Here is a 25,319-nt window from a genome sequence, read left to right as displayed (position 1 = left end):
TTCCTAGATGTTGTTATGCTTCCTGCCATGATGATAATGGATTGAACTTCCAAACCAGTAAGCCAGCCCCAATTAGACGTTCTCTTTAATAAGAATTTCCTTGGTCATGCTGCCAATCAGGTTCTGGTTGAATACCAAACCATTCCCAACACAGGCTGAGTATTACTGTTGAGACCACTCCATTAGGAAACAAAACAGGCAAAGACCTTTCACCTTGATACTAAGGTTGTAGTCTACCATATCTGGATAGCTCCTCTGAACTTCACACAAAAAAGAGGGCTCCGTTTTCTTAGCTGGGCCTCTTCTTCCCTTTCTGATCTGGGGAGCATGAACTACAAGTTCAACTGTCTCTTTCCAGATAAGAACTTACTCAACAAGTATTTGGAACTTTAATTCCAGCCAATAAAACTTTACCCTAAGAAAAACCCCTTTCCACTCTCCAAGGTTTATATATAGGCATGGTTCACCCAGAATAAAATATATGTGCATAAGATAAGATCATTTAAGAGAGCTGTGTCATTGAAATTCTTGGAGGTCTTCTTTCCCCTCAATGAAACAGAGGACATGTAACCATAGGAGGAACCCCAGTAGACATATTAGAACTAAAACAAATGTTTTAGTTTAGCACTAAAAAGTGCTAAAACAAATGCACATATGGTTTCACAGGCGGTGCCATATGGATTCAATAGGACCTCTAGTTTAAGCAAAAAAAAAAAAAAAAAAGAACATGTGTGTGTGTGTGTGTGTGTGTGTGTGTGTGTGTGTGTGTAAGAATGGCCCGAAGTAGCTACAACCTGGCTTTGAGAATCAGACCAAAGATCCTAGCCTCCACAATCTGAGAGCAGAAAACTCATCTTTTTCTTACTTTATTTTCATTAGGAGCCATTACATGAATTCAGAGATGTTGAAAGGACATCTGACTCACTCTTGTTAGCATAAGATCCCTAAACTTCTGTCTAGAACATGACAGCCCACTAAGTTGTTGCCAAAGATCATTATTTAATTTATTTTTGAAACAAATATAAAAACTTTTCATAGACTGGTCTTTAAATAACATATAGGGTAGTTGATGGGACTCTAAAAATTATTATTTTAATTAAACAACTTTATTTTAAAAATCAAAGAAAATGAACAGATTTTAAAAGCATTTTTGCATATCAGTATATGAATACATTTTTGTCAGTACTTCATTTTTGTAGAAATATGAGAGTATGCCTTAAAATCTTACTAGTTACAATGATCATAAAGTACATGTAAAAACAAGATGTAACCTGGAAATTGTCAAAGTTTTCTTGGTGTGTAAAAATTAAGCATAATGATTTTTCATTTTTTTGGCCTTTGTTTTTCTTGAATTTCATATAGTCTGTAAATTGTTTCTGGGGTGTTCAGAGCTTTCTTGGGTTAGTATCCAATTATAAGTGACTGCATATTATGTCTGTTCTTTTATGACTGGGTTACCTCACTCAGGATATTATTCTCTAGATGCATCCATTTTATTAAGAATTTCATAAACTCATTGTTTCTGATAGCTGAGTAGTACTCCATTGTGTAAATATACCACATTTTTTTGTATCCATTCATCTACTGAAGGACATCTGGGTTCTTTCTAGCTTCTGGCTATTATAAATAGGGCTGCTATGAACATTGTGGTGCATGTGATTTTGTTGTATGTTGAAGCTTCTCTGGGGTATATGCCCAGAAGTGGAATAACTGGGTCTTCAGGGAGTACTATGTCCAATTTTCTGCGGAACTGCCAAACTGATTTCCAGAGTGGTTGTACCATTTTACAACCCCAACAACAGTGGAGAAGTGTTCCTCTTTTTCCGTATCCTCTGCAGCATCTGCTGTCATTTAATTTTTTTTTTTGAACAACTTTATTTTAAGAAACAAAGGTAAATTTACAAACTGTAAGCATTTTTACATAAAAGTATACGAATATATTTTTGGCAGTGCTTGGCTTTTTTTCCCCAAAGGTTTGATAGTGTGCATTAAGGTCTAACTAGTTACGATGAGCATAAAGTACATGTAAAACAGGATGCAACCTGGAATTAGTCAAAGTTTTCATGGTGTATAAGGATTGAGCATAATGTTTTTTTTTTCTTTCTTTTGCTTTTTTTTTCTTGAACTTCACACAGTCTGTGAGTTGTTTTTGGTGTATTCAGAGCTTTCTAGGGTTAGTATCCCATTATCAGTGACTGCATATTATATCTGTTCTTTTGTGACTGGGTTATCTCACTCAGGATGATATTCTCTAGATGCATCCATTTTATTAAGAATTTCATAAACTCATTGTTTCTGATAGCTGAGTAGTACTCCATTGTGTAAATGTACCAAAATTTTTGTATCCATTCATGTACTGAAGGACATCTGGGTTCTTTCCAGCTTCTGGCTATTATAAATAGGGCTGCTATGAACATTGTGGTGAACGTGTCTTTGTTATATATTGGAGTGTCTCTGGGGTATATGCGCAGAAGTGGAATAACTGGGTCTTCAGGTAGTACTATGACCAATTTTCTGAGGAATAGCCAGACTGATTTTCAGAGGGGTTGTACCAGTTTACAACCCCAACAAAAGTGGAGAAGTGTTCCTCTTTCTCCACATCCTCTCCAGCATCTGCTGTCATCTGAGTTTTGCCACTTGGCCAATCTGACTGGTGTGAGGTGGGATCTCAGGGTTGTTTGGATTTGTATTTCATTAATGGCTAAGCATGCTAAGCACTTCCTTACATGCTTCTCAGCCATTTAATATTTCTCAATTGAGAACTTTTTTTTTTAGATCTGTACCCCATTTTTATTAGGGTTGTTTGATTCTCTGGTGTTTAGCTTTTTTAATTCTTTGTGTGCCTTGGATATTAGGCCTCTATCTGATCTGAGGTTGGGAAAGATCTTTTCCCACTTTGTTGGCTGCGGTTTTGTTTTCTTGAGGGTGTCCTTAGCCTTACAGAAACTTTGCAATCTCATTAAGTCTCATTTGTCAATCTTTGACCTTAGAGCACTTGCCATTGGTGTTCTGTTTAAGAAATTTTCTCCTGTGCCTATGTGTTCTAAGGTTTTTCCTGATTTCTCATCTAATAGTTTCAGAATACCTGGTTTAATGTGGAGATCTTTGATCCACTTGCACTTGAGCTTTGCACAAGGAGATAAAAAAGGGTCTATTTTCATTCTTCTGAATGCTGAGTGCCAGTTGGACCAACACCATTTGTTGAATAGGCTTTCCTTTTTCCATTGAAAGTTTACGGCTCCTTTGTCAAAAATCAGGGATGAAGCCTACTTGTTCATGGTGAATGATCATTTTGCTGTGTTCTTGGATTTGGTGTGCAAGGATTTTGTTGAGTATTTTTACATTAATGTTCATAAGTGAGATTTGTCTGAAGTTCACTTTTTATTTTTGTAGGGTCTTAGTGTGGTTTAGGAACGAGGGTTATTTTGGCCTTGAAGAAGGAGTTAGGTAGTGTTCCCTTTTACTATATTTTGTGGAAAATATTTTGGAGAGTATTAATATTAGGTTGCCAATAAATGTCAGATAGAATTCTGCACTGAACCCTTCTGGACCTGTGCTTCTCTTGGTTGGGAGGTTTTTGATGACTGCTTCTATTTCTTTAGGTGTTATGGGATTATTTAGATGGTTTACCTGGTCCTGGTTTAACTTTAGTATCTGGTATCTGTCTAGGAATTCATCCATTTCCTCCAGATTTTCCAGATCTGTTGAGTATAGGCTTTTGTAGTAGGATCTGATGATTTCTTGAATTTCCTCAGTTTCAGTTATGTCTCCACTTTCCTTTCTGATTTTGTTAATTTGGATACTTTTTCTTCACCCTCTAGTTAGTCTGGCTAAGGGTTTATCAATCTTCTTACTTTTCTCAAAGAACCAGCTCTTGGTCTTGTTGATTCTTTGGATGCTTCTTTTTGTTTCTATTTTGTTTATTTCTGCCCTAAGTTTGATTATTCTTTGCTTTCTACTCCTCTTGGGTGTATCTGCTTCCTTTTGTTCTAGAGCTTTCAACTGTGCTGTCAAGTTGCTAGTGTATGGTCCCTCCAGTTTCGTTTTGGAAGCATTCAGAGATATGTGTTTTCCTTTCAGTGATGCTTTTATTGCATCCCATAGGTTCGTGTATGTTGTATTTTCATTTTCATTAAATTCTAGAAAATTCTTAATTTCTTTCTTTATTTCTTCTTTGACCATGCTATCGTTTAATAGAGCATTTTTTAGTTATCATATGTATATGAGCTTTTTGTTTTCTTTCTTTTTATTAAATACCAGCCTTAGTCCTTGGCGATATGATAGGATGCATGGGAGTATTTCATCCTTCTTATATCTATTGAGGCTTGTTTTGTGACCAATCATATGGTCAATTTTGGAGACGGTGATGTGAGATGCTAAAAAGAAGGTGTACTCTTTTGTTTTAGGATGAAATGTTCTATAGATGTCTATTATTTTCAATTGGTTCATAACCTCTGCTAGTTTCACTGTATCCCTGCTCGGTTTCTGTTTCCATGTTTTGTCCATTGATGAGAGTGGAATGTTGATGTCTCCCACTATTATTGTTTGGGGTGCAATGTATTTTTTAAGGTTTAGTAGGGTTTCTTTTATGAATAGGGGTGCTCTTGTGTTTCGAGCATATATGTTAAAGATTGATAGTTTCTCCTGACAAATTTTTCCTGTAGTGAGTAAAAAGTGTCCTTTCTTATCTTTTCTGATAACTTTTGGTTGAAAATCTATTTTATTCAATATTTGAATGGCCATACCAGCTTGCTTTTTGGGGCTATTTGCTTGGAAGTTTTTTTTTTCCCAACCTTTTACTCTGAGATATTGTCTGTCTTTGTCTCTCAGATGAGTTTCATGTATGCAGCAAAATGCTGGATTCTGTTTTTGTATCCAGTCTGATAGCCTATGTCTTTTTATTGGAGAATTGAATCCATTTATGTTAACAGATATTAAAAAATAGTGGTTGCTATTTCCTTCTATTTTTGCTTTTAGAGGTAGAACTGTGCATGTGTGTCTTTCTTATTTTGGGTTTTTTTGCTTAGGTATTTTCTTGTTTTTACTAGGATGTAGTTTCTCTCATTTCATTGGATTTTCCACCTATAATTTGTTTTAGTGTTGGGTTTGTGGTCAGATAATGTGTAAATTTAGTTTTGCCTTGGAATATTTTGGTCTCTACATCTATGGTGATTGATAGTTTTGCTGGGTATAGCAGCATGAGCTGACACTTGTGTTCTCTTAGGGTCTGCATAATGTATGTTCAGGAATTTCTCACTTTCATAGTCTCTGTTGAGAAGTCGGGTGTGATTATGATTAGTCTGCCTTTATATGTTACATGACCCTTTTCCCTTACTGCTTTTAGTATTATTTGCTTTGGGCACTTGGCGTTTTGACTATTTGTATTGGGAGGAATTTCTTTTCTTGTACACTCTATTTGGAGTTCTGTAGGCTTCTTTTATGCTCATGGTCATGTCATTCTTAAGGGTAGTGAAGTTTTCTTCTACAATTTTTTTGAAGATATTTACTGTGCCTCTTAGTTGATATTCTTCTCCCTCTTCTATTTTTATTATCTTTAGGTTTGGTCTTCTCATTATGTCCTGGATCTCCTGGACATTTTGGGTTATGAGCTTTTTGGCTTTTGCATCTTCTCTGGTTGTTTTGTCTATGTTTTCCATGTTGTCTTCGACCCTTGAGATTCTCTCTTCCATCTCTTGTAGTCTATTGGAAATGCTTGCATCTGTGACTCCCGATTTCTTTTTTAGGTTTTCTACCTCTAGGGTTGTCTCTTTTAGTGTTTTCTTTATTGTTTCCATTTCCATTTTAAATTCCTTCTTCAATTCCTTCATCTCTTTGGTTCTGTTTTTCTCTAGTTCTTTGATTTCTTTGAATGTGTTTCTTGTTTCTTCTTTAAAAGCTTCTATTTCTTTATGCTTTTCCTCCCGTTCTTGTTTAAGGATCTCTGTCATCATCTTGAGGTATGATTTGGGGTCTGAGTCTTCTTTTTCTGGAGTGTTTGGCAATCTTCTGTTTGTTGTGTTGGGAGATCTGGGTTCTGGTGTTGCCAGGTTGTCTTGGTTTCCCGGGGTAAGTTCTTTTGCTTTCCACTTGCCATCTTGTTGTCCGTGATTGGTTCCCTTCTCTCCTGTGTACTTTGCCTGTGTCCATGAATCTCCGCTGTTTCCAGTGGCTGATGGTCTGAGTGTTTGGTCCACACACACTGGCCCTCTGTATGGAAACTGAGTCCCTATGCCAAAGTTCTTGCTCCCCTGAACCAATGCGGGGGATGCTTTCTGTGTGCTTGACCCAGACCTCTCTGCGCCCTGGCTATTCACAAAGCGGTCTCACCAGGCCTGCATCTCTGGATGTCAGCTGTTTCTGGTGGCAGATGGCCTCAAAAATTAATCATTTTATATGTTTATCTTTCAAGTATTATCCTCCTACCTGGTCTCTACTCCTTGAATCCTGCTACCCCATCTCCATTCCCTTTGCATATTAGAGGGTGCTCCCCTCACCCATTTTCTCCTCCCACCTTACTCCTCTAGCATCCCTCTTCTCTGGGCATCAACCTTCACAGGACCAAGTGCCTCCTCTCCAACTTATGCCCAATAAGTCAGTCCTCTACTAAACAAATAGGGGGAGCCATGAACCCAGTCATGTATTCCTTTGGTTGGAGGTTTAGTCCCTGGGAGCACTGAGATATGTAGTTAGTTGATACCAGTGTTATTTTGTTTGTGGTTGCAATCTCCTTCAGCTCCTTCAGTCCTTCTCCTACCTCTTCCATTGGGGTCCCCAGGCTCAGCCTAATGGTTGGCTGTGAGTATTTGCATCTCTCTTCAGTCAGATGATAGCATAGCTTCTCAGAGGACAGCCATACCAGGTTTCTGACTGTAGGTACATCTTGGTATTAGCAACACTGTTTGGGTGTGGTATCTTTGGTTGGAATGTATCATTCAAAGTGTGGCTGTCTCTGAATGGCCTTTTCTTCCAACTCATCTATTTTTGTCCCTGCATTTTCTTTTAGACAGGGACAAATCTGGGTTAAAAATTTTGAGATGGGTGAGTGGCCCCTTCCCTCTACAAGGGGTCATGCCTCTCCACTGGAAGTGGTCTCTTCAGGTTCTCTCTCTCTGCTGTTGGGTATTTTGCCTGGGACTCTTAAAAGCTGTGAAGCTTATTGTGTCAGACCTCTGTGGACTCTCTTAGAGCCTAAAAGCTGAAGAACATACTCACTGGACAAGGCATTTTTTTTCTATCTTGAGGCATTAAAAAACAAAACTTAAACTAAACAAAACCCCCAAGTTTTAAAGAAAAAATACAGGCTTACGTCACATGCTAAGCATTTGTGAGCTGTTGAGTTTAACATATCTGGTAAAAAACAAAATACAACAAAACAGCAACAAAACCACCACCACCATAACAAAACTATATACATATATAAGTACACCCATAATTTTATTATTACATATATATATATATATATATATATATATATATATATATATATTACTTAAATGTTATATATATAAAACACTGCTTTAGCTTTAATCACAAGTGAATTGAAAGAGGGCATTCTAAGAGGTAGGAGAACGAGTAACAATAAAATTTCAGAGCCAACTAACCAATGGCAGAGAGAAAACATCACTGACAGTGAATGAAAACATATCCATGTGATCAATTTAATTCAGTCATAACCTGCCCACCTCAGCAGCTCCAAAGTTGATCTTAACTGTCTGATGCTGTCTGACAATTGATGCTTTAAGAATGGAACTTCAGTCATGCAGTAAGGGGAAGTATTTCCACGTAAAATTGAAATGAAAACTAAAAATTTACCCAAAATTACTAATTAAATTTACTTACTAAGAATATTGGACTGGCAAGTACATGGATTTGATTTTTCTCCTCAGTGCAGGTCATAAGTACCTATAATCATGGCTCTGTCTCCAGGGGCATAGGAACCCTCCAGCCTCCGTGGACACACACACACACACACACACACACACACCAAACACACACATATACACACACACAAACACACACACACAGTCACGTACACACAAACACACACACATACACACACATACACATGAGAAAGAGAGAGAAATTAAAATTAACAAAGTATACATAAAAAAGACTCTAAGATTTTATTATTAAATCTGTACAAATTAGGTGAATTTTTCCTGTGTGTTAACTATTAACAATAAACAAGCCCTAAATATTGGGTGGGAGCAACTTGTTTTGAGTCATCCAGATTTGGTGGCTTTGTAGCTTCTCAGGGTCAGATGTGCTCCAGGCACAGAACTTTCATACTGAGTGAACAGAAAATACCTCCTCAAAGAGACTGCAGAAAGAAAGCATGCAGTTGTGAGTGTCAGGAGTAGAAGCAGCTGAACATAAGCAATGAACACAGTGGGTCCCCAACCCATTGTAAATAGAGCTACTAGCAGCAAGTGGGAATTAGAGATGTGCTTTCATGACCCCTAGTTACAAAGGTCATGTTAGCTCTTGGAAGTCACCCTACCCTTTGCACCTTATGTTTGCGCCCTGCCTTGCTATTTTCCTGACCGATTTAATTGCTTTGGCTCTTGCTCTGACAAAATTCTGGGTTCTTATAAATGCTCTAAGTCACCTGTTTTCAAGACCATGGGGGATTTCATTCCAAATATAAAAAATTCTAAGTTCCTGTTGCCTTTAGTGCTATGTTTTAAATTCCTTTATAAGCAACAAGGAGGCCTTCTATCGTGCAGGTTACTTAGGGGACAGAGAAAAAGAGTTCTGCTGAACTGTTGACTAATCATGACTCATTACACCTAAAAGGAAATGGTTACAGTTTAAGCCTTTTTAGATTCTAAAGAATTGCTGTGTCTTAAAAATCTTGGCCAAGTTTCAGAAAACCACCACTTCTATTTGTTAGGGCCATGATGAATGTAAACAGAGAATGACACACACAAGATGGAACCAAACAGGTTTAAGGGAGAAATCAGTTGCTATGTGGAGACACATGTAAACTGGTGACAGTCTGTAAACAATGCATGTGATGGAAAAGAAACCAGAAAATTTCAAACCCTCGAGTGTCTTTTCTTAAATATTCGATTTACATTCATGGTTGAGAAGGGAAATGAAATTCTGTGCATGTGCTGTTCTTCAGTACACATGCACCCCACCTCCTTCCTCTCCAGTGCACACACTTCTGCCTGATCTTCAGTGCACACCGTCTCTTCCTCCTTCTTCTTCAGTGCACATCCTCTCTGCCCCCTCTTGAGTGTACACCCCCTCTGCCTTCTCTTGAGTGTACACCTTCTCTGTCTCTTTTTGCATGTATTTTTGCATGAAAGTAGTTTATTTTCTGTCAGTATTGGACATGATTGCTTCCATTGGGAGGAAAGCCATGGTTTCCAATGGGAAGAGATTGAGCCATGCTGCTCGCATTTAGAAAGAAGCCTCTGTCAGTCTGAGTTAAGGTCAGCCTCTGTCCAGAAGGCACTGTTGACTCTTAAGCCCCAAGGGATATCTTCCACCTTTGCTAAGATTCTGACACTGCTCTTTCTTTTCATTCTGTTTGAGTACAATCTGGTACTTATAGCACACAATCAGAATAGAATCATATGACACTTCCTGGTAGGACAGGAACCTACTCTTACACAATTGTCTCCAAGTCAGAACATAACATATTAGTTACCTTAATTTGTGCAGATTTATTTTTAATTAACAAACATCATTGTTTTTCTGTACTAATTATTTTAGGTATTTTATATGACCAAATTTAAGGAACCTTTTGAAGTACCATTTCTAAAACAGTGATCATTTTTAAGAGAAGGCTAAAAATTCTGAATTGCTTAGACATATTATGGAATAAAGAAATGGAAGTTACAATTCTATATTACATTTAGAAGCATTTACTGGAATAAAGACAACAGCATCAACAAATGGTACTGAGAAAGTTCTCCAAGGGTTTTAGATATGAACCTATAACCTGTACTACTAACGCCAGACACCTGGAAAGGAAATGGGCCCATGCAAGTGCCAGGGGAGGGGTTTTGATAGGGTAACGGGGCATATGAGTGCTATGCCTGAAGACATGAGAAAGGGAGGTGGGCTTTAAACTAGAAAGGAGAATGGGGCATAAATTCAGAAGGAGAGGAAGGAGAAGAGAAAAAATGCCCAAGGGCGTTTGAAAAAGCCATAAGAATCAGACCTGTATGTTGGCTAATGCCATATATATATATATATATATATATATATATATATATATATATATATATATATATATATGCATACATCTAGAGCTTAAATGATGTTATGTCATTTAAGCTGATAATGATCCCTTCAAGAGTAACAACAACAACAAAAACAACAAAAACGAAAAAACAAGACAAAACCAAAAATCCATTCCAGTGTCAGACATCAGAACTCACCTTTCTAGTTGCTGATTAGTGAATCTAAGACACTCCCCAAGCAATGGTGTCTTTTCCTGCTGCCTTTTGTTGCCTCTTGGCAGTTGAATGTAAGTCCTTATTGCTGAAAGCACCATGCACTTCAGCCACAGGACCTAGAGGATGCTGGACCTGCCTCCAACCTCCCAGAGGACTAGATTTCATAGCACAGAAAGATGCTGTGTAAGCTGCTAGAGGAAAGAAACACATGATGATCCTACTCAGCTGGAAGTTGTGTGATCTATAACAATGACTAACATGGCAGGATGTCCCTAAGGGTCCAGTAGTGGCTCTCCTATCTTAGCAGTAATCAAGAGCTGTCTCATTCAATATAAGGCATGGTCCACAGTAGGTAAAGCATACCTAGAACTGGAAATCTAGCCAACAGTCTGTGCCAAGTGAGATCAGGGATCAAAGAGGAGAACCTACTATGAGTACTTTACTAAACCAGAGCAACCCGTAACTGCATTCTACATACATATTTTTATGCCCTCAGATGAGTTTAGCTCTCAACCTTAATAATAACAAAAACAAAAACAAAACCCCTTCTCTTTTCTATAGACACATAATTACAGAAAGCTACAACTGCTTAAAATGTAGAGAACAGCTAATGATGGGGTTCTTAGCCACAGCTGGTGCAACTGCAACATAACACACATGTACCTAAGTTTCAGGGAACATTTTAGAAGAGCACAGGAAAATTGGCAGAGCCAGAGAAGCAAGAGATCTGATCTGAGATTGTGTCTTCTAAAAATGTTAGGGAAGCTTCAACCATGATACTTCAAAAATCTGGTCACCTCAAGAAGACCTGAACAAGTACAAAAGCAATAGACATGCTAACACAGAAGGGGAAAATCTCACAGGGCCCCAGCGAAAGGATCTTACTGTGTAGCTGAGGTTGGTTTTGTGTTCCTAATCATCTTGCTTAAGCCTTGTCAGTGCCAAGATAACAGACATGTGCTGCCGCTGTCTGTGTCAGTTTCAGTATGTGCTGGTGAGATGGGTAAGAGGGTAAAGGTGTTTGCTACAAAGCCTAACAGCCTTAATTCAACCCCTACCCTTCACAGGGTAATAGATGCCAATAGATTCTTATCTTCATGCATGTTAGGATATCCATACATATATTCAGGAACACACACACACACACACTTACGCACACCACCACCACCACCACCACGACATACATAAATGTCAAAAACCTAAATATTCTAAGTCTCAATAAGGTTCATTTTATTGGTTTGTAATCTGATAGTTTGGTAAGAAACTTGCGTGCCATTGACCCAATGGAAAATTATTTGTCTAAATGTTTTCAGTGTTGATTGACCCAGGAATTGGAATGTTTGTCCCTTTCTTACACTGTTCGACAAGAAAAGCCAGTTAGCGTTCAATTTTTTGTATAGAAATAGTAAAAATGCATATCTGTTTTTTGAGTTAACAACATATAAGGTCATTTAAGGAGAATGTATTTAAAGTTAGGTAATTAAGGTAAAAGAAGATAACTAGGTTAGTTTTAAGATGATTATTGTTACCCAATGACAATTACTGATGTTTGTATTTTCAGGTGAATAGCAAATTAAGTAAAGGTGTATTAAGCCTAGATCAATAATATCTTTTCTTAGAACCTAGAAAATTTCCCAGGATAACAGAGAGAGAGCATGTTGCCTGATATTTGACTTTTTTTTTAAATTTTAGAGAGTTTAAAAATAACTGACTTGTCATTGCAAAATAAACCAACCCCTCACCTCTTATCATCTCCAGAGAGTCAAAGGCTAATCTTAATTAAAAAAAAAAAACACACAAAGTGCGTGCTCAAGAAATTCCCATTGAATTGCCTTACTCCTCTCATCGAGCAACTGATGGGAGCAATACAGAGACCCACAGCCAAACCTTAGGCAAAGCTTGGGGTATCCCCAAGAAACAGGAGAAGGAAGGACTGTAGGAGCCTGAGGTGTCAAGGGCACCAGGAGAAAATGGCCCACAAAATCAACTAAGCAGGGCTCATAGGAAGTCACAGATAGAGAAGTGACAATCACAGAGCCTGCCTGGGTCTATGTTAAGTCCTTGGCATAAATGTTGTGGTTGTTTAACCTGGAGTAAGTGTTTCTGGGACTCCTAATAGTAGGAAAGGGGATGTCTCTGACTCTCTTGCATGGTCTTGGGACCCTTTTCCTTCTACTGGATTGCCTCGGCTATACTTAATATGAGGGAAGGTGACTAATCATATTCTAATTTGTTATGCTTGGTTATGTTATGTTTGGTATATATGCCTGGGAAGACTGGAAGAAGGAAAAGGGAGGAGGAGTGAATCTGAGAAAGCGAGGAGGAAGGAGAATTAGGAGAAGTGAAAGGGCTGGGGGAAGCTGATGTCAGAAAGTATTGTATAAAATGAGAATTTTTAAAAATGTCTAACTGCAGGCTCTGAAATCCCACGGTCTTATGTACACGAGGCCCCATAGACTCTGTAATTTATTATTGAAGATATTTACTACCAATTGTTCCATTTTACATTCTGCTTGTGTTTATTTCCTATTATTCTTGTTATTATATCTCAGTGCTTTAGCACAAACAAGTTCCAAATGGAGATGAATAAATGTTAATGGTGCCTAAACATGGATATTTCCAGTAAATTAATTTTAATAACTCAAGTAAAAAATGTGAATGGGGAATCTGACAAATAAAGTGAACAGTGAGGTTTTAAGTGGGAAGGAAAATCCATATTTCTATTATTTGAAAGAATTGATTAACCCTGGTATAGATACTAGAGAGTACGGTACACTGAGCAGCTGCTGGAATGTGCAGGGATTGAAGCAATAGAGACAAAATATGGTTTTAGAAGGAAACATTTTAACATTCAGAACTATAATTTCTGTATAACTAAAACAATCATGAAAACTTGAAAACAAGATAGAGAAGCAGTTAGAAAACATAACATAGAGAAATTTCTACTTCAACATGATAGAATTTGAAGATGTACATAAAGCCAGGGTTTTTGGTTTTGTTGTTGTTATTGTTTTTGTAATCTCTAAATCTCTAAGTCAGAATAAGAAATTTTATTTATTTTTTAAGTGTTGGAAGTAAGTCTGTTGTGTATCAAACAGTGCTCAGTCAGGATGTAGGTGAAAGAGGGTCTGAAAGTCAATAGAGTTCTGAAGCCAATACAATAATTCAGACAGGAGGCTGAGAGTTTGGGTTAAAATGGAAAGACCTGCCTTAGATATTTTAATGCATATGTTTACTAGATAACTGATTGGATCAAGAAATAAAAGAAAATTAAGAAGCAAAGGTCAACTTAAGGTGTTCAGAAGCAGCCCTTAAAATAAGAAGCTAAAATGCAGGGACCACTGGGGAACTTGTGCCTGTATCCACCAGGAAAAAGTAGAATCATATTCAACTGAGGAAAGATGCCCTTACCCTAACAAAATTTTTCATGTGCATATCTCCATTACAGATTGTGTTTGGACAGATTACGATTGACAATCTCTTCCAGTGGTTACAAACCATGTGACTTCATAAGAACTACTTAAACTCTCAGAAAGCTTTGACTAGACAAATCTTTTCCAGTGATTTTCTTGCAACTAATTCAGATAGACGACTTACCTCCATTCTGAGCTCAATCTGAAGAGGTCACAGATATAATAACTCCTGTGGTGATTACACCTGAATATAATGTCATCCAACTTGTCTCCCTTTCTAAATGTATATATTATTGATAGCTTATAAATTTGGCAATTACATAATGAAACCATGATTTGTTGTTGAGATATATCACAATGAGCCACATCTGATTTAGTACAACAGTTGGGCATTAGACAGATTTATTCATGATCAATTTGAGATGACTCTTCATGTATCCCCATCAAAAGATCTTTTTTTTTTTTTTTTTTTTTTTTTTTTTTTGCCAATTTTTACATGTGAAGCTTAGGGATTTTGGGTTTTGTGTTTTTTTCTTTTTGTTGTTTTCTGTTTTTGTTTTTATGTTGTTATACATTGGCTATTGCAAGGACTTGTGGCTTGGTGTTATATCTGTTATTGAGAAGGAGAACAGAGCTGAGGAACTAAGTTCCCAGTACAACAAAAGCCTGTGAGTAGGCAGGATGTTGCTTGTCCACATTCATCAGTTTAAATGCATCATAACCAAACATGGAGTCAACTGGTGAGAGTTGGAACCAGTAGTGTTCTTGTCTACTTAGTTTGAGGGAGCAGAGCAATGTTAGAAATTGATAGTATTTAATCAGCTATTGTTTTAGACAAAACCTCTCATGTCTGTAAATTTCTGAAAGTAGAAATCTCATATTAGAAGGGTAGAAGCTTGATCTCAGAAAGATTAAAAGCTGCACTAAAATATAAACAAATAGAGACTTAACTTGGACATTTTAGAAACTTTGACCTGTACTATTTCTAAGCATAATTCTTTCTAGCCAATCATAGTTTCTTGTTGGAATTTATATCCTATCAATCTGTATTCTATCAAAGCCTGTTTCACATCCATTCTTTTGCCTAGAGTATGAAATTAACCTAAAATGACTTGTTATTATTAATTGAATATTATCTATGTAGCTAGCTGCTAGCTTATTTCTAATTTCTACACACATCAAAGTTTTGAAACTTGTCTTTAATGAATCTTAGTTTGAGGTTGCTCACATGCATGGGACAAGTTTCCTTCTTTCCTATTCTTATTAGTGTTTATGACTTTACAAAAATAGTGTGTTTCATTATGACACTCCACCAATATACACAATATACTTTGGTCATCTTCATTCCCATATTACTACACCCTTCCCCAACCTCTCTTCTTTTCTCTTCACCTTTAAAAACCCTTCTATTTTCATGTATTGTTTCTATTGTATTTCTTTCTTTATCTATCTTTCTCTTCCTTTCCTTTCCTTTCCTTTCCTTTCCTTTCCTTTCCTTTCCTTTCCTTTCCTTTCCTTTCCTTTCCTTTCCTTATCTTTTAGACATAGTTACTGTTCCTGATCTTACTCTGTAGAACAGGTTGGCCTTAAACTCACAAAGATGCTCCTTCCTTTGCCTCCTGAGTGCTAGAATTAAAGACATGTGCTGTCCCCACCTGGTTGGCTATTGATTTGTTTGTGCTTCCTTTCTTTTTTGTAAACTATAATTAGTATTGTTATATGAGTTCATTATATATATATATATATATATATATATATATATATATATATATATATGTAAATTCAACTGTTGTGTTCATTTAATGCTGGTCTTATGTACTTGTTTTTAGGTTTCACCACTTCATATTGGATGACCAGTTAGGGAGCTTGTCCCTCGGGAAGACTGTGTCTTCCTCTCTCATAGTCATTAATTGTCTGTAGTGTTCACCTAAAGGTGGCTCTTGTGGGATTTCTCCCATTCCTGTTGACATGTCAGCTTTTACATCATTGTTCAGGTCCTGTGTGCTGGGGTAATTATATTGTCAAGAATTTGTTCATGAATATTCCGTGTTCGTTGTTGATAACACAGTCTCTCACCAGATGTTCTAGTCCTCTGTCTCATATAATCTTTCCACATAGGACAAATTTTTTAATATGAGTGCATAGATTTATCAGAACATTAGTCTGACTTCTAAATATAAGCTTCAGGCAGAGAAAAATATTAAAAATAATGTTGAATACCTTTCCTTATTTTTTCAGAAAATGCATTTTTGATGTCATATAGAAAAAGAATAAAAGATGACTGTACACATTTGAGGAAGTATTTTGAAAACCCGATAGTACTAAAACACCAACCAATGAGTTTGCATGGAAAGACTCGTGGCCCGAGGTCCATATGCTGCAGTAGGAGGAGAGGCCTATGGTCCAGTGAAGGCTTGTTTTCTCAGTGTAGGGGAATGCCAAGGTGCTGAGGTGGAAGAAGGTGGTTGGAAAAGGGAGCACCTTCATGCAGGCAATGAGATTATGAGAAAGGGATAACATCCGAAATGTAAATGCAGAGAATTTTCAATAAAACATTTTTGGGAAAAAAAAAAAAAAAAAAAAGAAATCTGCTCATGTGGCGATTGAGCTCAGTGGTAGAGCGCTTGCCTGGGGCTCTGTCCTCAGCTCTGGGAGAAAAAATATCTGTCATTTCCTTACTCTTTCTCTTATAAAGGTTGCTAATTCTAAGATTTTTTTTTTATCATAGGTAGCTGCCCTGGGGGCAGTAGTCTTGAATAGCTATTAAAACAAAGTTGTACTATAACCATGAGTTTTAATGAAATTAGAATGAGAATATCACTTCTTTGAAAAATGAAATTGTATCTTGAACCAGGTAACTTGAACATGCACATGGGTGGTCAAGAACTAGGGGTTGGAAGGCATCTTGGAAAGACAGGATGTGACGTAAATGAATTGTCAGCTTTCTCCTGTGCAGCTTTAGATACAACCCTCTTGCCTCCTGAAGGATGTTCTTTATCAGTAGAGTGAACACATTATTTTTCTCATTATAAAATGTCAAGGAAAGACACGTTTTTTCCCCTATTGCTGTAATAAAACTCGGATAAAAAGCAACCCAAGGTGAAAGGGTTCATTTACTTTGCATTGCTGGTTGAGGGTACATCGCTTGAAGATGTCATGCAGCTGAAACTGGAGGCAGCTGATCTCACTACATCCACAGTGAAGAAATTGAGAGAAATGGATGTAGCTTCTCGCCTCACTTTTCCATCCTATTCAGATTCTTCAGCTTCTGGATAATGCTACTCTCACTTAGGGAGCATTTCCCACCTTAGTAAAATCCAAGGTTGCCCTCACAAGAATGTCAGAGAGTTGTTTCTATGCTGATTCCAAATCCCTTCAGGTTGACAATGGAGGTTAACCATCATAACATCTTAGTGTGAGAGGCTCTGTGATGTCTGCAAAGCACTTCTGGTTATTGTATCGTAGCGATTATTATTATCTATTGTTATGTCATTCAAAGCCATACTAAAAACTGTATTATAATTTATCAAGAGTATGCAGGAATTGAGAAATCCAAGTACCTTTCAAAATATATATTTCTTGGCATTGTTATTTGCAATTCTTGATTAGAATGTTTTTTTACCAAACACTCTGTGTGTGCGTGTGTATGTGTATACACTTATGCATATGTGTGTGTATGTGTGTGTGAGTATTCTTGCCTTGTGGTGAATTATTTTTTGTTTGATTAAACCTTAGAGCTCTTCTCTTCTTTACCACATACCAAGAAGCCCCACAGAACCTCATGATACTTAGCAAAAAATGCCAGATCCTGAGGCTAGTTTTCCTAATGCCTATCTCTTGGCCCATTTTCCTTAGAAAGTAAATGTCAGTCATTGTGTGTTCTCACCTTAGTTTCTACTTCTTTGGTTATAAATTTGCACATGATCAGGAAATTCACTGCAACTAGTTCTTTTTCTCAAGTCCCTTCATTGTGGGGATGAGAAATGGAAAGCTAAACGTCCAAAAAAAAAAATGCTGTGGAGCACCGTGGATCAGGTGGTGGCAGAGCTGAGGTTCAGACTAGGCTTTCAGACTGTCAATGAAGCACAGTCCCAGCTAGTCTCCCATCTACCCTCTGCTTGTTTTGCTGGATTCATCCTGTTTCTGATTCAGTCTAGGTACAAAGTTTTATATTAAAATGAAATTGAAATAGACCAAAACCTAAGTGTTTATTTAATTCATGCAAAACAATCCTCCCATGTTTTCCTCTCGATGTATCCCTGTTTCTAACTAAAGAAGGATACAAATTGAGATGTGAGCTTTTCACTGCAAGAAGTTAATTTTCTGAAACCTGTGAACAGATATAAAGACATAAATGATCAGACTTGAAGGCCCCAAAGATGTAGATACACAGGCTAAGCTCCTTTCCGTCTCTGATGGCAACATTTAGAATGTTTAACTGTTCCTTTCCTTGTTTTCTTTAAAAGAAACTTTAAACTCAATATCAGTACAGACTTTCAAACATACCAATTAGTTAAGGGAAATCCATATTGATATGTTTAGAACAAATGGGAAATGTTGACATTTGAAATTTATTATTGGTCTTTGTATCAATGTATGTAACTGTATACATTTGCACATAAGAACAGATATGAAAAGAGAAAAAGAGATGGGAGGGAGGGAGGGAGGGAGGGAGAAAGGGAGGAGGAGGGAAAGTCAAAATTTAGTTATATTATCATGATGACCTCTCATTCAGTTCCCCTGTTTCTACCTTCCAAGTGCTGGAATGTCAGCCATGAACCACCAGTCTTGGCCAAATGTGTTTTAATAGGATTTTGGTCATCATAGAATCAATCTGTTTTTGTGAGAACTTTTAAAAGAACTGTCAGTTCTCCACATTTGTGTGTGTGTGTGTGTGTGTGTGTGTGTGTATCTGTGTGTGTGTGTGTGTGTGTGTGTGTGTGTACATTTCTTAGAAAAACCAAATTGCTCAATGCAATTAAAACACTGAAGTCAACTTTGAAATGTTGGTATGGGCCCTTAAAGTTTTCCTTGTCAAATATCTGCATCAAGGGAATCATTTCCCAATTCTGGTTTATGAAATGTTCATAACATCCTGCATCAGGGAGGAACTACCCAAATGGGAAGAAGAGCAGAAGATGGAAAAGAAGAGTAGATGATTCATTACCACAGACCCACAGCAGAATAATCCTTTCACATAGCTCTGGTTGTCTAGGCTGCCATCTTATGATGAGTCACTGCTGTGTACAGTTTAGGGAGGCTTTTACTTCATCACCCCAAGAAAGAAATCTTGTCTCAGAGTTGGCTTCTTGCGGGAGAAAGCCAATGTGCTCTGTAATACACTCTGGTTAAAAACCTCTCACAGCAGACAACACTGCATTTATTTTCTAGGTTCACCAGGACTGGCCTTCTCTTTTGGGGAATTGTTCATTCTAGAAGATTCCCCTTAGAGTAACCTAAGAATGCCAAGCAAACCGTGCTGACTAACACTGGCTGACTCATATAATGTTAGTGGTTTGTTCACAAGGGGGTTGTGTTGCTTTGAATGGACTCCCTTGGGAATGTTTGTCAGTTATGCTTTTGACTTTCCAGAAAGTTCCAGACTAAAGTCATCATCTCTTTCCCTAGTTAGTATTGTGCTGCCCATTCGGTCTTCTGACATTGATTCTAAAACTGGCCAAATAAAATAAAAACCGTTTCAACCCATGAGAAATCATATGTAGCCTAGAAATGTTTTGTTCAGAAATGCCTCACCGCATTGTTTTGTTCCTTGTGGTTGTATGACAAGCCACTTAAAGCTTCGTGTCAGGTCTCTTAAAGTCTCTTTACTTTAAAGTACCATGAAAGTGAGTATTCTTCATAGTTTCCTAATAATCTACACCAAGGCTGCCTCAATAGATTTTTCTAGGAAGGAACCAGCTTACCATTATCTGACTATTATCCCTACATAATTTACAATAGTATTGATTCCTCTCTTTTGTGTGATGATACTTGACAGGAGGATACAGTGTCTGTAAAAGCAACACTGGTAAAGTGGGTAGCAGTATGCATTAGAGGTTAAGGTGTTCCCTGAGGAACCATAGGTTAGGTAGCTTGGATTCCTAGTACCAGTGCAGAAGTTCATGTGTCCTAGTGGCTCCCATGTCTGATTCCGTGGCTGTAAAACTGGCTCAGGGGAGCCAGGAGGGTTTGTTTACAGTGAATAGAGGTAAAATGGCAAGTTTCAGGTTGCTGAGAGGCCAAAAAAGTAAGGAGCAAGAGAGGAAAGTAACCAGTGTTTACCTCTGGCCTCTTCTCCCACACTCTGAGGAGGATGTGACCATATACAAGTCGATACAAACATACAGAGCACACAAATGCACACACAGCACTTCTTGAAAATATAAAACAGCACAGATGGCATGCTTCTCAGATCATGGTGGAGCAGCTGTGTCACCCCAGAATCCTGGCTTCTCCACCCACACAACCAGCAAAACAATTCCCTTAGAGAAAGAGGCACTACCAATTTGGATATGAAAAAGGTGATACAATACAACGAGGTTGTTGGAGAGGAAGCAGAAGCTCAAAGATTCTTTTTTAGGTTAAGGGCGTTCATTTTATGAACAAGTGGACTATGGTACTAAAAATATTGTTTAAGCTATTGTGATGCTATTACTTAAAAACCACTTTAGATACTATTGTATTTCAAGAGAGGTAGAAGGAAAATCAATTAACTCACCATAGAGGTAAAACTAAAGTTCATAAATGAGCATCTGGTAGAATGTTATCATTTTTGGAAAGTTCAGAGCATTATAAAACTTACTATGTCTACCTCTTTTGAGGCCTGGGATATGGCGCTCATAGGGCTACATTTTTAGGAAAATGGTCTTGTAAAACAGATGTTGTCAAAATGCACTGGTATGAATGACAGCAACCACACCAACACTCGGTAACTAATACATAGTCCATTATGGCAACAGAATATATTCTTCATTCATATTTCTTCGAGTGGCTCATTATCTCACAGAGCACTGGGAGCAGAAAAAGATTGGATTATTGACTTGTTACCATAGAGATAGTATACTCTAGTTTTTTCTTGTGGACTGGTGCTTTAGGCTAGATTTTTATATTTCTTGTTCATGGAAAATCAGCATTAACACAGTTGACTATCGCAAACTACTATAGCTTACGTCATTCCTTCCTTATAGATTGTGTTAGGAACTAACATAAATAAGAGTTATTTATAGTTATTTATTATTTTAGCATGTATGAAAAGACTGGCCTCACTGTATCTATGGATTCCTTAGGGACAATATGTGATCCTTGTGTAGTGTGAGTCTGACTTTTAAATGACTTTTGTACATCATAGAATAGAATAGAAATAAATAGATTTTAATAGATGAAATCCTGCCATATGCTCATTCATGAGCTTTAGTTTTACCTCTGCAGCAAGTTAACGTAGTGCTGAGCACATGGCCCGTGTCTGCTGATTTATGAAGACAATCTAAATCTCCATGATCCTTTCGAACTTACTAGAGGATCAACACAGGTGATGAGAGAGGCTTGGGGGTCTTCAGAATTGATGACTGTGTGGAGCTTGTAAAAAGCTCAAACCACTTCTGAAATATGTTTTTCAACCAATGAGCACTTTAGTTTTTAGAACAAGAAATATAACATTTGTGAGTTCCATGATTTTTTTGCAAGTAGGGAAAAAATATTGTGTCATGGTGCATGGCTTCATCTGGCATATATAAAGCAACCAGTGTAGTAGTGAACAGAGAAATGCTCTGTGGGAGACACCTATTCATTCTGTTTCCCTAATGGTTTTAGAAGAACCACAGTCACCTAGAAATACTAAAGTTTTCCAAGAAATCCTCAAGGTTTTGATTTGCTTAAAAATCTTTCGGCTTCTTGAGGCATGTTATAAGGGATCCAGGAGAACATAGGGGACCTTGGGGTTAGCCCAAATGCCTACAAGACAAGGTGACCGTTTCCAGAACTCTGTTGAATGCAAATTTGTAAAACAAGAATATCCCGGTAAGCCAATAAAACGCTTAGCGCTGAGCTTTTTTTGTTTTTTTATTTATTTTTTATTTTTTATTTTATTTTTTTGTGACTCTGAAACAGCCACACTGCTACCAAATGGCCAAGGACACAATCATTGCCACTCAGCCCTAAAGAGCAATGCTTCATCCATTCATTGTAGGAGTACTTATGCTGTTATTACTAGCTTCCAAGCATTATTCTAAGTGTTTAAAGTACAGGAGGACAGAGACAATTATAAAATCCCCCATCTTTATGGAACTTACAAAGCGGCAGTGTGGTCAGGGAAAAGCCGATGAATTCTGTGCAGAAGAAGCGTATGAGAGTGGCTACTTAAAGGCCAGGCAAACAAGAGTGGCTATGCCCTTGGGCTGTATCCAAGCCGGCTCTAAGCATCAGGAAGCTCAGCTTAGTGTCTTTTCTTGTTTGCATGTGTTTGTAGATGTCTTACAGTCAATGTGAAGGGACTATGGCAAGAGAATGCTTTGTAACATTAATAAGTAGTTTCAGTTTCTGTACTGTATTGATTGGATTTGTAGTATTGATTGATTTAGTGAAGTATCAAAATTATAGTATCCTATTGGTAAAGGAATGTCACACAGATGTTCAGAATTTCACATCCCTTTGGTCAGAATTCATGGAAGTGAGATGGTTCTATTGGCTGTTTGATGACACAGGCTTCAGGAGTGTGATACAGGGAGAAAAGCAGCCATAGCAGGAAAGGGGAGATCCAGGACTTGACCCAGGCCTCCTGGATGCAGCACAGACCACATGGCTCTGGGGAATTTTGGGGTACGTGGTAGCAAAGGGTTTGTGAGATTCCTTTTGTACATAAACCCAAAGGTGAAAGGCTCGAGTGGGTTGTCTAAGAAAGTGTGTCTGAGAGAAAGTTCTCAGCATTAGAGCACAAAGCTCTGGCAGAAGGAATGCATGTTGTCTTCTGCCGAGCTGGGGAGATGTGAGACAGACAGAGGAGAGAGAGACAGACTCCTCCGGGAGGCTGTGTAGAGTGGCCTTCTAAGGGCTATGAACCTGGTCAGCGCTTTCATATCGGGCTGACTTAGGAATGTTCATGCAACCCAAGGGAGAGAGTCACTGAGGTCAATGAAAGCTAGCGGGCAAAACAAAATGTGGAAATTAATGGTCTGATGCCTCCCTAACTATTTAACTACCCCTAGTCTTACAACCAGCACCTCCTCTATGCACAAATTAATTATGTGTGTGTGGGGGGGGAGATGATTTTCCCTCCATTCTTAGATTAAATGGCTTGACCTAGATCTCCTTTTTGTGGTACAATTTATGTTTGAATTAATATTTGAAATTTGAAATACATTTGTATAGCCCTCTGATGTTTTTACCCTCAGGTTTAATAACTATGAAAATGTTAAGTTTATTTTCCAGGTGGTTTGTACTTACTCCCCAGAAGCCCGAACACATGGTACTAAGAAGACACAAACGACAAACCGTGTGGGCTGCTTTGGACAAAAATTTCTTACTATAATTAGGGCCTGGCTTTTTTTTTTTTTCCTTTTCCCAGCACTGCAAAACATGTTTGGCTCATGGGAAGAAAGTGTGACTGTGTTAAACTCAAGGAGTACATGCACAGTGGAAGACTGGGGGCTGCACCAAGGAAGCACGAAGCCGGGGCACTGTGTGTTCTGGATGAAAGAGGTGCTGAGCATTCTGGATGAGGGAGGTGCTGGTCCAGCAGGAATTAGATCCACTGGAGTGAGGAAGGTAAGTGTGGGGAGGGGGATTTATGACAAATGCACCCTCTGTCTTAGGCACAACAGGAATCAAGTGTTATACTGAAGCTTCAGTTGAACAGGGAGAAGTGACTCCAGGGTAGGGGAGAAGAATGTGAGAAAGACTGGGGAGTCTCCACAAAGAGTTATGCCTGTCAAGAGGAAGCCAAACTTTACCAATCAGCAGTGGTGGCTCCTTTGAAATTCAGTAGCATGAATTTGTAACACATTGGGGGAATGATGCTCTCACTGCTTTATTTATTTTTGGTTTCTCATGTTGCAATTTAACCCCCCTCCCTCTGTCCCACACAGACACTGTTGGTTGACTTGATTTTGCTTTTCAAATACAATATTCTCATCTGCAAGAACTTAAATAACCCATTATCGACTTTGATTTGTTAAAAGAACACAGAATAATGCCTTAGGCACTTCTCACTTTTTTGAGGATAGTTTTCATGTATAGCATATTAACGGGGGTCTGTTTCATCTTTTACAAAACTATCTGACATGTTATCTATGCGACTATTTTATTACTGTTTTTGAATTGTTTTTGAGACAAGGTTTCTCTGTATAATCCTTACTGAGCTGGAACTCACTCTGCAGACCAGGCTCGCCTCAGTGTCAGAGATCCATGTGCCGCTGCCACCCAACTGCTGGAATTAAATATGTGTGCCACCACCACCCAGGAAGTATTACTATATTTTTTTAGTTTAAGGAGGGTTTGGTTCTAAGATGAGTTCTTGCATAGGAGGAGTTGATACTCTACTGGGTGGCCTAGATAGCTCCCTGACATGTCTGAAATGCCCTCTTATTATAAAAGGTAAATGCAGAAGCAATAGTCACAGCATGGAGACAGAATGGCAGCCGAGTGCTCCGAGCAACATCAGGCATAATGATGAAAATGGACAGTGTAGTCTATGTTGTGTTCTCACGAGGAAAGCCTTTGTTAAAATATCACATGAGAGGAAGGCGGGGCAGCTGAAGCTCCTTTCTGCTTTCTGCATTCTTTTCTTCTTCTACTTTCATCTTTTCTCCACTACATGCATGTGGTTTACATGGATCACAGACTTTAATGCTTCAGCTTCCTTCCAAATGCACTCATGTGTATGTGCTAGTGTGTATGCATGTATCTGTATGTGTGTGCACATGTGTGTGGAAGCCAGAGGACAACCTAGCCTCTTGATCCTTAGGAACTGCTCATGTTGGTTTATGAGGCAGTGTCTCTTCCACACCTGGGACTCTCCAATTTGCCTAGACCGGCTGGCCACCCAGCACAGGGTTTTATCTGTCTGTCTCTCTCTCTCTCCCAGGCACTGGGATTACAAACTCATAATATCACACCAAGATTCTTATGCGGACTTGGGAGATCAAACTCAGGCAAGGCACTTACTTTCCATGTCTCAGCCAAATCCACACTTACTAATGATCTATTGATCATATGAAATTCCCCAACTGTTGTGGGGCAACAATGTGTTTATGGAGAGCTCTTGCTAGCAGGTTAAATTGGTTTTCTCTTTTGTCTTGTCCTGGCATGTAGCTATTTGTTCTTTGGACCATAATTTAGAAAAAAATAGATTATCTTCATCTTAGTTTTAATATCAATGAGAACTCCCTTCTCAAATTCATAGACAGATAGGAAGAATCCCTAGAAAGAGCTTTTTGCTCCTCTCCTCTGTTTTTACTTGCTCCTCTGCACACTTCCCTGGGCTCCCAAGTCTTAGCCAAGT

Source organism: Micromys minutus (assembly GCF_963924665.1).
Source record: "Micromys minutus genome assembly, chromosome: 4".
Classification (NCBI taxonomy): Eukaryota; Metazoa; Chordata; class Mammalia; order Rodentia; family Muridae; genus Micromys; species Micromys minutus.
The sequence above is the reverse complement of the archived record's forward strand: the minus strand, read 5'-3'. Positions refer to the sequence as shown.